This window comes from Euprymna scolopes, chromosome 29 (assembly GCF_053919585.1).
Source record: "Euprymna scolopes isolate OS-2025 chromosome 29, ASM5391958v1, whole genome shotgun sequence".
Lineage (NCBI taxonomy): Eukaryota > Metazoa > Mollusca > Cephalopoda > Sepiida > Sepiolidae > Euprymna > Euprymna scolopes.
The window spans coordinates 35,585,497-35,600,682 of record NC_136510.1 but is presented as its reverse complement, the minus strand read 5'-3'; the positions used below and the strand labels follow the sequence as shown (position 1 = coordinate 35,600,682).

The window sequence follows — 15,186 nt, the reverse complement described above, 5'->3', positions numbered from 1 at the left end:
AGAAAAAAGAAAGAAACAGAAAAAAGAAAGAAACAGAAAAAAGAAAAAAAAGAAAGAAAAAGAAAAAGAAAAGAAAAAGAAAGAAAAAGAAAGAAAAAGAAAAGAAAAAGAAAGAAAAAGAAAGAAAAAGAAAAGAAAAAGAAAGAAAAAGAAAGAAAAAGAAAGAAAAAGAAAGAAAAAGAAAAGAAAAAGAAAGAAAAAGAAAAGAAAAAGAAAAGAAAAAGAAAAGAAAAAGAAAGAAAAAGAAAAGAAAAAGAAAGAAAAGAAAAAGAAAGAAAAGAAAAAAGAAAAGAAAAAAGAAAAGAAAAAAGAAAAGAAAAAAGGAAAAGGAAAAAAGAAAAGGAAAAAGGAAAAAGAAAAGGAAAAAAGAAAAGGAAAAAGAAAAAGAAAAGGAAAAAAGGGGGGGGGGTTCAAATCGGCCTTTTATTTTTTTTACCAAAGAGTTACCAGTTATCAAGGCCCGGAGGCCACTTGAGGATAAGGATTAATGAGTGTACAGTAGTCAATGGGAAATATTGCAGTAATCGTTAGTAGTGCGAATGGATTAAATTGGATTACTTAAAGGGACGGCTCATCAAGAACTTGTTCACATTAGACTAGAAGACAACCATATTGTAGTCAGTTGGAAAGCAGGAAAACGGAATCGAGGTCTACAGGCATACAGTTCTAAGAAAGAAGCTTTGTTCAAAGAATCTCTCAGTGGAAGTCATGCAAATAAGATACCATCAATAATTCAGAAATAATCTTACTAGACTGTTACCTAGAATATCTGCTCGTCTGCATCTTAAGTTAGAAAATAAGTTTAATGAGTAAACAATTAGTAATATAACTCTCTCTCCTAAGTCCATTCAATTCAAATAAAACCTTGGAGAAAACTTAGTGAATGTCTCCTCGTATCCTCTTTTTTTATGAAAAGAAGATTTCACTAACAACCACTGGACGAGATGGTGACGATTGAAGAATGTAAAAGGACACTTCATGGTATATGAAGAGTTTTATTCATTTTAGTTAAAAGGACGATCGACAACTACTCACAAAATGCGGGGAAGATAAACAGTATCAAACAAGGCGATACAAGACTCACATATAAACACCCCACATGTGTAAGGAACATTTTATTTGTTATCGAAAAATGTTACATGTTAAATGCTATTTGGGTGTGACTTTGAAAATCCGACAAGATAATAGTTTACGCCCAATATATAAAGTTAAGTTATATGCATATTAGTGTTATATGGCACAAAAATAACAAACATTGGTAGTCAGAATAAAAAGTTTGATAAATCAGCTTAAATGCTATTTGGCTGTGACTTTGAAAATCCAACAAGATAACTTTATATGTTGGACATACACTATTCAGTTGTATGCATATTAGTGTTAAAAGATATACTAGCATGCAAGCCTATTTATCATCAGTTAAGAATGTCTGTTGCATTGAAAGGTCTTTGTAGGTGACCGTTTAAAGAGAAAATATTGACTTTTTTTTTTTTTTTTTTTACTCCGGTCGTATGTCAGTTTTCTGCGTATTTTAATGCACCACATGGCATGCGTTTCGTTTGGTGGCCACAATTTAGAAGACACTTTGGCTGTTGAGAAATAAATCTTAAAACTACATAAGCACTTTGGTGAAAGAGGCAATGGTGGTTGTCATTCAACATAAAAACAATTAAGTCCTCTTTTGATATTATGGACCCCTCATCCCTGCCAAAAAAAAAAAGGGAGGAGGGAGAAAGACGGGGAAAAAGAAAGGAAAAAAAACGAAAGAAAGGAAAAAAGGAAAAAAAGAAAAAAAGAAAAAAAAGAAAAGAAAAAAAAAGAAAGAAAAAAGGAAAAAAAGATAAAAGGAAAAGAAGGAAAAAAGGAGAAAGGAAAGAAGGAAAAAAAGAAAGGAAAAAAGAAGCAAAAAAAGGAAAAAGGAAAAAAGGAAAAAAAGGAAAAAAGGAAAAAGGAAAAAAGGAAAAAAAAGGAAAAAAGGAAAAAAAAGGAAAAAAAAGGAAAAAAGGAAAAAAAAGGAAAAAAGGAAAAAAAAAAAGAAAGGAAAAAAGGAAAAAAAGGAAAAAAAGGAAGGAAAAAAGGAAGGAAAAAAGAAAGGAAAAAAGAAAGGAAAAAAGAAAGGAAGGAAAAAAGTTTAGAGAGTTTTAAGAGTGGAAGTGAGTTTTACAACAGATATGGACACTCTTGAGTTTGTGAGGATTAAGGATAATTTCCAGGTTGGGACAGTAGTTTGCACAGCAGATGCCAAAATCGATTTATAAAATATATTGAATTTCTTGGAATGAACTGATAGTTTTCTGCCGTGACTCTAGAAGACCACTACACATGTTGGACCGGATTGAATTAATTCAATATCTGAAAAAGTTTCTCTGACTACATTTTTGATGCCATTTTCTTTTTTTGATAGGGCTAACCACATTTTTCTGTTTTAAGAATCACTATACGCAAGAGGAGAAATTTTCGATCAGAAAGATTGGAGCTTATCTATGATAGAAAGGGACATATGACGTGTTACTAAACTTTATATTTTTAAATCCTAGTTGATCAGAAAATCCCAATAGAGACAGAACAGGACAAAGTGTCAGAAAAAGATGAAAGACCCTTGCAAAATGCCGGCCGCCATCGGGTTTGCAAGTAGGGCTGTCTGTGAAACCATGTGCTCCCTTTTGAAAACAATTGGAGATCCCTACGCTGTGTGCTGTGATCTTGTTTTTCATCTTCTCCTTCCAGTTCTGACCCATGTTGCCATCTCTCACACATTGTCGACAGCCGAAGAGGCGAGCCCGGGCTCACAAGTATAAAAATAAAGAACACAAGAGAAAATACAGTAAACTCAATATTTGAAGCATTCCGTAGATTGTAGTTAGGCTCCAGGTGCGTGTATAGCACCATCAAAGAAATAACCGCCTAAAAGCTTACGTTGACATCTTAGCTGTCTGTCGAGTCAATGTTCGTCATTTGGTTGATCAATTTATTCTCCCATCTATTCTGAGCCACAATCTGCCTTTATCTGTCCCAAACTGGCAATACCTCAACTGTCAAAAACTCAGTACTGTCCATAAACTGCTGCATAATAATCACAAAAATCATTCCCACCTTAAAACTGTTGATAAACTCTAAATATACTGACTCTTATCTTCAGACCTGCATCAACCATACCTGTGTATCTTGGTGACCCCCACCCCCATTGTCTTTCCTACTAACGTTACTATACATCTGTTCTGCTGATAAACTTTTTGTTTTTAGGAGAGGAGTGTAACAGCACGGATGTGCAGGCGCAAATACATATGAAATGACGTCATCGGTAGTGAAAATAAAGACTTTAAAAAGGAGATTACGTTAGAGACACATATAAAGTCAGAGATCACATTATAGGTTGGATGACGTTCAAGAGCATGTTCGAGAAGACCGATCGTGTGGGTGATGTCACAGCCATAACAATGGAGAAATAAATGTCATTGTTATAAAGAAAAGGGGAGTTTAAGTTCTTTCCTATTCTTTGTCTCTTTCACGACCGAGTTTGCAACGTGTGGGTTCCGTTTGTAAATGTGTTTGGTTTCCAGACAATGTTACAGGGATAACATTGATAGTATCAAATGCCGACAATCTTAGTTCAGAAGCAGGGAAAAGAAATCATAAAACTTTCCAACATCATCGGTCTTATTTTTTATAATTGGAATCCTTTCAGGAGTAAGTTGTATATTTATTTATTTACGGACTGTTTTCCGCATCTTCAGATGATGAAGGCCAGAGGAATAATTGGTTGAAACATTGTGAAACAACTGCTATGAAGCTGAGGATAACAGTCCACAAATAAATTATTATCATTGGTCTTGTTCGAATAGATTAACCATTCAACATGGATGCTGGCAGAAGCATAAAGAGACAGGATATGATCAATTTTCCAGAGATACTGTCAAAGTAACTACGTCATTTTGAGGTCGATAGAGGCAAAGATGAATGCGCTGCTGTGAGGAAATGCTACATGGAAGTAGATATCGGGTAATCTCGGGCTTCTTTAGAGATGATCCTATGACATGGATAGCCATCTTTAATCTAAGTATAGAGTCCATGCCCATAGAAATCTTGGAGGTTAGTTTTAAACGTCATGTTTGTATAGGTAAAAAAAGTTATCTACTCCTTTGCTGAAATAGTACCCGGAAATGATCTACTCTTGATACAGGGATTACTGGGGGAGTTATCTGCCCCTTAGTACTGTTTAAAAACAGATGGAGCAGTTATTTGTTTTGTTTTTTTAGTGGAACTCAGCAATGTGTTGGAGGAAAAGGTTTTTCATACTTTGCTACACGGAAGTGGATATGGGGTAATCTGGAGCTTGTTCAGAGATGTCTTTACGATATGGAAAGTTGTCTTTGACGTAAACACATATTTCATGCCCACGGTGATCTTGATGGTAAGGTTTTGAGGTCATGTCGAAGTAATATATAATCAGAAAATCGTTAATAGAAGCTGAGAGATCGATGACAGTTTTCACACAGAAGAGGTCAAAGTTTAAAGAGTTGACCATCGCAGACTCTACCAAACTTAGAATGCTGTAAAACAACTAACCACATAAATAGTAAACAGCAAAAGGATAAACTCAGTCACCCAAATTCTAACGTGTATTCTTACTATCAGCCATTAGAGATCTACATTCCAACCTTCTATTTGAGATCAGTAGTTGGATATAGAGACAAAACAGAGAAATTGTGTCAATTCCAAGGTAACTTTCATCAGAAATTTGAATGTATTTTGACACTTAATTACAAGATCTAAACAAAAATTATTTCATTTAAATACAATATTTTTTCACTTTCAGTAATGAACTAGCAGTTCAGCCCGGCTTTGCTCGGACCCTATGTACTGTTGATAACTATGTGCCTATATATATATTAAAAAGTTTGACTCATGTCCAGGTAACCTACATATAAAATTTCAAGTGTTTAGACCCAAAATTGGTGGAGGAGATTGGTAGAGTCTGCAATGGTCAACTCTTTCAATTTTGACCTCTTGGCAGCCAAAATTTCGCCTAAAAACTGATTAAAAAGCTTGCTACATGTCTGAATACGCTTTATATAAAATTTCAAATGTTTAAACCCAAAATTGGCTGAATAGTTTGCTAAAGACCGCAAAGGTAAGATATTTTGAACTTTGACCTCTTGGCAGCTAAATATTCGGCCAAAAACCGATTAAAAACCTTGTCCTATGTTGGAATACAACTTATGTAAAATTTTAAATGTTACATCAAAAATTGGCTGAGGAATTTGGTAGAGACTGCAGAGGTAAAAATTTTTTAAACTTTGGCCCTAATTGTGACCCTCTTAACATTTATTGCTTTGGGATCAAATAAAATTAAAAAGTTTGATCCATGTCCAAGTAACAGACATCTAAAATTTCAAGTGTTTAGACCCAAAATTGGCGGAGGAGTTTGGTAGAGTTCTTAAGAAGGTCAAATCGTTGAACTTTGACCCCTTGTCAGCCAAATTTTTGGCTGAAAACCGAGTAAAAAGATTTTCCCAAATCTCAATAACTCTTATGTGAAATCTTTAGTCTGTAAACTGAAAATTGACAGAGTAATTTGGTAGGGAAGTGTACAGAGAGAGAGAGAGAGAATTTCACTTATATAGATTCGGTGGATTAGTTGGTAAAGTGTTGGACGACAGTCGTCACAGTTGATAGCGAGATATGACGGTGGTCTAATAGTTAACAACACAAATTGACAACCTGTGTATTCCAGGTTTTAATCTAGTTTGTTCCACAAGCATCACTTTTAGCGACCAAATTGTAGTCAGTTGGAAGGTTGTCTTCAAGTCCAACGTAAACAAATTTTCGATGTTTCATCCCCTTAAATAATCCAATTTACTAAATTTCCACTATTAACGATTACTACGATTTTGTCCCCACTACTGTACACTCATTAACTCTGATCCTCGAGTGGCCTGTGGACCTTGATAAGTGGTGATGCCTATGTAAAAAAAAAATAAAATATATATATATATATATATATATATATATAACCTTCACGTGGTCCCTTCAGATACTAACTAGAAAAATATCGGGCTAACCAATGCCAACAATAGAATTTCTTGCTTCATATGATACTAGCGGGGGTGCCCGGCACTGTCCGAGTGTTTGTAGGTGTGTGAAAAAAAAAGTTAGTAGGCAGGCTCGAATCCGTGACGCGAAGGTGGAAAAAAAAAAAGTGAAAGAAAACCTGACGTCTTACCGCTATGCCATGACGCGACAGGAAACGTTCAAATTTAGCGATGTCAATCAAAAAGTTGACTTGCAGAAATGAACGTCTGACTTTCTGCCGTTTTATTTGTTTCCCCACAATGTTGGGGAAAACTAGCTTCCCAAAAAGGGGGAACTCTGGCAGTGTCCAAATGCTATGGATATGAAGGGTTTTCCCCCACATTGATCAAAGCTAATTGCCTTCTGGACGTCTCAGCTAGGAAGGCCAGGCGCTGCTATTTGCTTCGATCAATTTTGCTTTTGTACGAAAAAAACAAACAAACACTGGAAACCAAAGATTTTTTTTAAAGTCGATCCAAATAAAGACGACGATCCAAATAAAGACGACGTCCATTTTCGAATCTGAAATATTATAATCCAGGAAGTATAAGGAAACTTCTCCAAAATAGTAACCTTGTCGAGAACCTCAGCAAAAAAAAAAAAAAAAAAAAAAAAAAAAAAAAAAAAAGACGTCCTTGGATGTACAAAAACGCTCACAGCCGTTTTGCCTTTTATATATATAGAAGACTAGTCTGGGTATCCGGCGTTGCCCAAGTGTTTGAAGGTGCCTGTTGAGCAAAATAAAAAAGTGGTAGAAGGCAGGCAAGCTCGAACCCGTACTGCGAAAGAAGAAAAGAATGTGGAGAAAAAAAAAAAAAAAAATGATTTTCAAAAATATTGGTACATTGTAGAAAAGTTGAGGATGAAGGAATTAATGTTTTTAGCCAATTTTTCGACATTTGTCATCCGAAGGGTAGAGCTTCAAAACGATACTGGTTTTGTGAAAATCCGTTGCCTCTGTCGAAAATTTTAGGCAGACATGCATACATACATGCATTTAAACAGACAGGTGAGATTAATATTATAGATGATGATGAGAATTAACAGTGACTGTGTTGTAGGAGGGAGTAATTCTTTCAAAAACAACTAAAATCTGTTTTAATTAAGAAAGTGCGCAGGAAGTCATTCTTTCATGAAACAAGTCATTTGATTACTCTCATCGTTTAAAGTGTTCATAGGAAAATTCAGTTTTTGTGTGAAATTTTCATGAAACTGGAAAAGAAAAGTGTAGCAACATAGGAAAGAGATAAAAAAAAAAAAAGGAAGAAACGAGAAAAAGAGAAAAACAACGAGAAAAAGAGAAAAACAACGAGAAAAAGAGAAAGACAACGAGAAAAAGAGAAAGACAACGAGAAAAAGAGAAAGACAACGAGAAAAAGAGAAAGACAACGAGAAAAAGAGAAAGACAACGAGAAAAAGAGAAAGACAACGAGAAAAAGAGAAAGACAACGAGAAAAAGAGAAAGACAACGAGAAAAAGGAAATAAAGGAGAAACAAGAAAGGAAAAAATCGAAAAAGGAAAGAAAGCAAGGGGAAAAAAGGGAAATAAAGAAAAAAGGAAAAGGACAAAGCAAAGAGAAAGGAAAAGGACAAAGCAAAGAGAAAGGAAAAGGACAAAGCAAAGAGAAAGGAAAAGGACAAAGCAAAGAGAAAGGAAAAGGACAAAGCAAAGAGAAAGGAAAAGGACAAAGCAAAGAGAAAGGAAAAGGACAAAGCAAAGAGAAAGGAAAAGGACAAAGCAAAGAGAAAGGAAAAGGACAAAGCAAAGAGAAAGGAAAAGGACAAAGCAAAGAGAAAGGAAAAGGACAAGGCAAAGAGAAAGACAAGGCAAAGAGAAAGACAAGGCAAAGAGAAAGACAAGGCAAAGAGAAAGACAAGGCAAAGAGAAAGACAAGGAAAAGAGGAAACCGAAGGAAAAGAGGAAACCGAAGGAAAAGAGGAAACCGAAGGAAAAGAGGAAACCGAAGGAAAAGAGGAAACCGAAGGAAAAGAGGAAACCGAAGGAAAAGAGGAAACCGAAGGAAAAGAGGAAACCGAAGGAAAAGAGGAAACCGAAAGAAAAGAGGAAACCGAAAGAAAAGAGGAAACCGAAAGAAAAGAGGAAACCGAAAGAAAAGAGGAAACCGAAAGAAAAGAGGAAACCGAAAGAAAAGAAAAAACCGAAAGAAAAGAAAAAACCGAAAGAAAAGAAAAAACCGAAAGAAAAGAAAAAAACGAAAGAAAAGAAAAAAGGAAACCGAAAGAAAAGAAAAAAGGAAACCGAAAGAAAAGAAAAAAGGAAACCGAAAGAAAAGAAAAAAGGAAACCGAAAGAAAAGAAAAAAGGAAACTGAAAGAAAAGAAAAAAGGAAACCGAAAGAAAAGAAAAAAGGAAACCGAAAGAAAATGAAAAGGAAACCGAAAGAAAAGAAAAAAGGAAACCGAAAGAAAAGAAAAAAGGAAACCGAAAGAAAATGAAAAAAGGAAACCGAAAGAAAATGAAAAAAGGAAACCGAAAGAAAATGAAAAAAGGAAACCGAAAGAAAATGAAAAAAGGAAACCGAAAGAAAATGAAAAAAGGAAACCGAAAGAAAATGAAAAAAGGAAACCGAAAGAAAATGAAAAAAGGAAACCGAAAGAAAATGAAAAAAGGAAAAATGAAAACAAATGAAAAGGAAAAATGAAAAAAAAAGGAAAAGGAAAAATGAAAAAACTGAAAAGGAAAAATGAAAAAACTGAAAAGGAAAAATGAAAAAAATGAAAAGGAAAAATGAAAAAAATGAAAAGGAAAAATGAAAAAAATGAAAAGGAAAAATGAAAAAAATGAAAAGGAAAAATGAAAAAAAGAAAATGAAAAAGGAAAAAGAAAGAAAAGCAAAAATGAAAAAGGAAAAAAAGGAAAAAGAAAATGAAAAGAAAAAGGAAAAAGAAAAGTATAAAGAACAGAGAAATAAAGGAAATAAAAAAGGCAAAATAAAAGAGAAAGCAGAAAGAAAAAAGAAAAGAAAAAAAATCAAATTAAAAATATTTACATTTTTATAATTAGTTTATCCCATGACATTAACATACAAAACGATTCAATTTTGAGGCTTGTAATTACCCTATGCCCCCCACCTTCACTACGGGGGGGGGGGGAGAATAAAGCAAAAAAGACGTGAAAAAGATAAAAAACATAAAATAAATGAAAAAAAAAAATGGCCATATATCATACTTACAGACGAAAAATTAAATAAATAAAACAAACAATCAAATAAGAAACGGTTTTTAAAGCACTTAGTGTTTATTCTTCAATCCCTACATTCCAATTTTAATTCTCAGTAGTGTAAACAACATTTTATGAGTTATTTATCTCCCCACCCTCGGGGAGAGGTAGGGGAATATTCTATTACATTTTAACATCATAAAAAGTGCCATTCCTGCAAACATCAGTTAAAGAATCCCATTTAAGATTTATGTTCTGTTAAGCAAGATGCCTGCTAATTGAGGACTTGATTGCTGCTTAGTATTGCACCATATGAAGAGAAGAGGATTATTTAACTTGATGGTTACGTGCATGACAGGGAGGGCTTTATCAGTTCCACAATTTTGGTAGATACCTACACTCCCGCTTCCATCATTTGGAGTACTATTGCTACAACTGACTAGGAGTTGCTCAGAGCACCTCTTTCCGGCTTTTGATCAGCTACAAAACCTAATATATGTTCTTTTCTCTTAAAACTTTTTTTCTCACAAAGCTCTATCGTTATTTTCATGGCAGGCGCTCGACTGAGCTTTAGTGTATGATTCCCACCTACAAAACAAACACTCGTCTAACTACAACCATTATCAACAACTTCCTCTACTCTCTATCTGTGCCGAAAACTGAACACAAATTCCATGAACAAAGTTTTTTCCCCTTAGAACTTCCTGCCTGTGGAACTCTATATGGTATACATGCTTTTCAGCTGCCTACATGATCGTTTTTAAGTTCGATGTAGGCAAATTCTTTTTGAGCCGCCATCTTAAATAATCAAATTCCACCCAATTTCCACTACTACTGCTCATTACAGTGCTATCTCAGTGACAAAGTCATACTTATTAACACTTATCCTCAAGTGTTTTGGGGCCTTGATAAATGGAGACTCCCTTGTAAAAATAAAAAGCCATGAAAACAAACATGTGTTATATAGTTGTGGAAAACGAGAAATTATTTGTTATTTATCTGTCGGTTGATCTATCTATATATCTCGATCTACCTATCTATATATCTTGATCTATCTAACTGGCGCGATAAAGAAGAGATGAGATGTGAAGCTAGGTTTTGATAAAAGTTGTCAAAACATTACTGAGGTATAAAATGGATAAGTTTCACCGGAAGTTCTAAAAATAGCTGACTGGAAGGACGTAGTTGTTCCAATGTGTTCAGTTTAGTTGGACAGTTGGAGCTGGAATTTGGACGTAAAGAAGAGCAGACGGATTAACGGTTGACCCCCCCCCCTTATCTCTGGGGAGGGAGCTGACATGTCTCCAAAAAGGAGATTAGAATTACCCCCAAGTAAAGACTCACTTTCCATTCTTTTGCGATCGACACCTGGAAAGTCAAAAAAAAACAAAAAAAAAAAAAACAAAACTATATATAAAACTAACCATCGTTTTGGAGTGAAATGCACTCGTTCAAACAGTTTCCAGCTTCCTTCCAAGAACAGATGAAACCCAGGTGGACCACAAGATCAAAGACGCAGTTGAAAAAGGTATGTCAAATACATGCATCACACACACACACACACACACACACACACACACACACACACACACACACACACACACACATTTAGACGATCACAGATAGAACTCGAATAGATCACAAAGATAACTTGGGTTCAGATAGGGAAGAACTCCTCAAATAGACATTAGACACGTACACACACTCAAACCCCACAATGTGTACAGCTGGATCCAACTTAAAGAAAACGCCTTTAGGCTTTGCATAACAGAACCACCTGCTTTTTTTACACTCTTTCAATAACAGATTTCCAAAAAAAAAATACATACTAGACGGATTTCAGATCATTTAGTCACAGATTTGAACTGGAAAAAATAAATAAAGAGCAAAAACAATGGAAAAAAATAAAAACTTGTCTTAACCATCCACCTAACTATTTTTCTATCTATAAATCAAATGAAATCAAATTTATTGGCAAACTAGCAGGGAGTGGTGTGGGGTACCCGACCATGCCCCGGTTGTAAAATACGATTAAATATATACCCTTAATTCTGCACTTTAAATTGTTTTCACACCCACCCTATTCTTCATCGCTGACCCTCAGTGACAATTACCCATAAGCAAACCTTAGAAAAATTTTTTTTAAATGCCAAGAAAAGGTTCCAGTGAAAATTCGAAAACTTAGGCATATTTGTAGGTAAATCTTTCTTTAAAAAAAGACATCGAATTGTCAAAGAAGCGTTGAAATTGGTCTATCATCACAGGAGACCATGGCTATATGATCGAACTTTGTCTAAATTTTGTTGTTTAATCTGTGAGGCTCAGAATTTATCTACATAAATTAGGTATTAGTGTAAATATATATATACTGAATTACCTCCCTTGATATGCAAACATAAATATCTTTATACTTATAGTTATTGAAACAGATGTTTATTATATTATAGACAAGTGTGGTGTTGGGCTATCTAGTCGTAGACTACGCTTAAATATATTTTAATTCATGCAGATTGCATATTTATTATTACAGAGCAAATTCTTTATTGAATAATAATTATTACTATGATTATTTTTAATACTTACAGACACTAATGTTTCATCCTTTCAGGAATCATCAGTGTGGGGAGTTATGATTACAGCCGGTCAGAAGATTCGAACCTGGCCACAAAACCATCTGATTTCATTAGCAAGGAACAAACCACACAGCCAACGTTAACCACGAGAAATACAGTTGAAATTAATTATATAAATGTCAAGACGACGAGAGTGATCTTAGGATTATAACATTATGATTTGCACATGTGAGATTAAGAGACCGACTTTAATGTTAACTTGAGTTATAAAAAAAAATTATATTGGGTGCCATCAGCTAGAATTGAAACTAAAACATTTAGCAATCAAGCCACACTCCCTACCATTTAGGCTATTGGCAGATAAGATTGAAAACTTAAGCCACTTCAGACTCTGAATGAATTTGCACATGTGCACGTCAGGAAGCTGTAATAAACATTTTGCATTTCAACTTGCCAACATATTTCTGCACGCGTTATTCATCCAAAGGTTTTACTCCTTATAAGTTTATCGGTTAAATATTTTCCCACGGACACACAGATTCGTTTTTATACAGAAAAAAACAAATGCAACAAGCCATGTAAAAGGACCGTTAGAATAAGGATTCATGTCAATAAAAACTAATCCAGATGTTCCCAGTGTGCTGCAAACCACAAAGAGCTTACAATTGCTAAATCTGCATGCAATGAAGAACGCAAGAGGAAATGTGACATTACAAAAGACGGAGCAGTCAGCATCTCTGCTACAGAATTATCCCTCCCACAAATGTCCAACATACAGGAAATACTTCAGAGCTTGAATCGGTCTAATAAGCAATCTCTAAACTGACAGAACAATTGCAGGATCGCAGTCATCTTCGCTAGACGAACATCAGTATATGTCTATGGGAACAGTTTCTACAAAACTACACTGTCAATGTTTGGTTTGTAGACTTGAAACTTAATATATGGAGCATTTAGACCTGTAGAACAAAATCGATTTGAATTTGAGCTGGAAAAATAGCCATTAAGGGGGAAAAAATTGAAACTTGACAGACATAATTTGAGGTAATGTGTATGCTCTATGCATGCACAAATATACGCTTATACGTTTAACTGCATTAATTCAGCAAGTTTTGATATGCATCAATTGTTCCTATTTACAATGCCTCCCCACGGGACAGAGTTAGACACCAGGGTCGTTTTTTAATGTGGAGAAAAGGAACAAAAATAAAAATTGTCTCAGTTGTGCAGGATTTCTCCTCCACTGACAGAGAACAAGAAATTGAAGTGTAGATCTGAAGAACAGATACTACACTTTGATCTTTACCCGAACTCAGATGGTAGCAAATATGGCTAGAGAGCTAAATGTTTTGGTTTTGAGACTTGCTAATAACACCAAAGTCATTTTTCTTTTTTTTACTTTTGAAATCACTATTTAAATCTCAATCTCATCAACAGCATCACTACTTGTGGCTAGCTCATTTACAGAGCAGAAACACTAATAGAGGATGCTGTCTTCTAATGAGGCGAACGCAATTATGGTACATCTTTTGCCCAGTTCCATGGAGACTAAGTCTTGGAACTAAGGTAAAAAACTTCTGGAAAAATATTTAAATTCTTGTGATTTTTACATTAGAATTGCATCCCCATGCATGTTGTACTCGTTACATATTAGGGACTATGTTGGTGGTGATTAAGTTAGCTAGTTTGAATTTTTACAAGGGTCACATTTAGTGCATATCATGATAATCTTAACCTGCAAACAGAATCGCCCCCAGAGATGGATGACAAAGTTGAGGCAAGAGCAACAGGTCAAACGGTAGGCAAAACAGAACGTTGACAAATGACATCACGTTTCCGAGCCAAGAAAAACAAAGGTTTTCAAATCAGTCTCTTAGTGGAAACCGTGAGTATGAGACACTGCCAATAATGTTGAAAACCTAACAACCTAAGCTGAATGCTACTTCAATATCTGTCCATGTATGTCTCTTGGGAGAAAGAAGTTGAAAAGTAAAAAATTAGCTAAGGGAACATTAGTCTCGCTTAAATCAATTCTCTCTAAATAAAACCTTGAAGAAAATTCAGCAAACGTCTCCTTATGTCCTCTTTCTTCATGAAAAGATTAATTCTATGGATACTACTAGACAAAATGGTGATAGGATAAAGCAGCAACACATGTATAAGACTTATTTTATTTCTAACAGGCAACGTTGCCTGGTTCTAGATTACACTTAAATATATTTTAATTTATGCAGATTTCGTATTCATTATTATTATAAAGCCAATTCTCAATTGATTATTATATTGTACCCAATATATAGTAGTGATTTCAAAAGTAAAAAAAAATTAAATGGATGCCATTAGCTAATCTCAAATCCAAAACATTTAGCTCTCTAGCCATATTTGCTACCATCTGAGCTAACAGGTGAATATTAATACTTGACAAATTAACGCAGTTAAACATATGTATATTTGTGCATGCATGGAGAATACACATTATCTCAAACTATGCCTGCCAAGTTTCAATTTTTTCCTCTTAACGGCTATTTTTCTAGCTCAAATCCAAATCGATTTTGCTCCACAGGTCCAAATGCTCTATATATTAAGTTTAATGTATATTAAGTTTCAAGTCTGCAAACCAAAAATTGACAGTGTAGTTTTGTAGAAATCCTTCTCATAGACAGACAGGAAATGTGTGTGTGTGTGTGCGCTAGATTTATACACCTCATGCAATCATGCACAGGAGAAAATATGTCTGAATAAAATTTTGTGTATTAGTTAAATATAATGAAAACAAAATGAATAAAATTTAAAATAAAAATTTCAAAAACCCAAGTGTTGAATATAATGATAAAATCATTTAATTTTTTTTTTGTTATTAGCTGATATTTTACTAATAGACAGCCTCTTCTGAGTAGGAATAAATAAAAAACAAGTGAAGCATGCATGGTCCCCTGTGAGTGCACAGTGAACGAGGCATAAAAAAAAATGACTAAGTTCAGCATTGCCCCCCCCCTCCACAATTTAAACCCAATTAACCACAATTTCATGTTTGTGTAAAGTTTTAAAAAATTCAAAGGAAATTCCAATGCGTAGTTATTGAGAAAAATGCAAATGGACAAGGGCGAATTTACATTACAATTTTGTCAGGGGGCCAATAATTTTATTATATTCGACACTCAAGTTTTTTTTTAAATTTCTCTTTTAAATTTTATTTTGAAATAAGTGTCTTCAAAAAGTGTGTGACCATCTTTTCCTTTAAAAAAAAACGGACATTTAATTAATGAAAGCTCTTTCTTAAAGGAATATGCAAATTAGTTAATATTTATAAAGTCACTCACATACCCATGGCTGAGTATATATATTTTTTTTTTTAAATAGAAAA

General features: G+C 34.3%; 1 protein-coding gene across 11 annotated transcripts in view; it reads right to left on the bottom strand.

The window, feature by feature from the left end:
• Nucleotides 1–15,186, bottom strand: part of LOC145252582 (sterile alpha motif domain-containing protein 3-like) — a 229,355-nt gene that overhangs the window by 50,481 nt on the left and 163,688 nt on the right. The window lies entirely within an intron of this gene.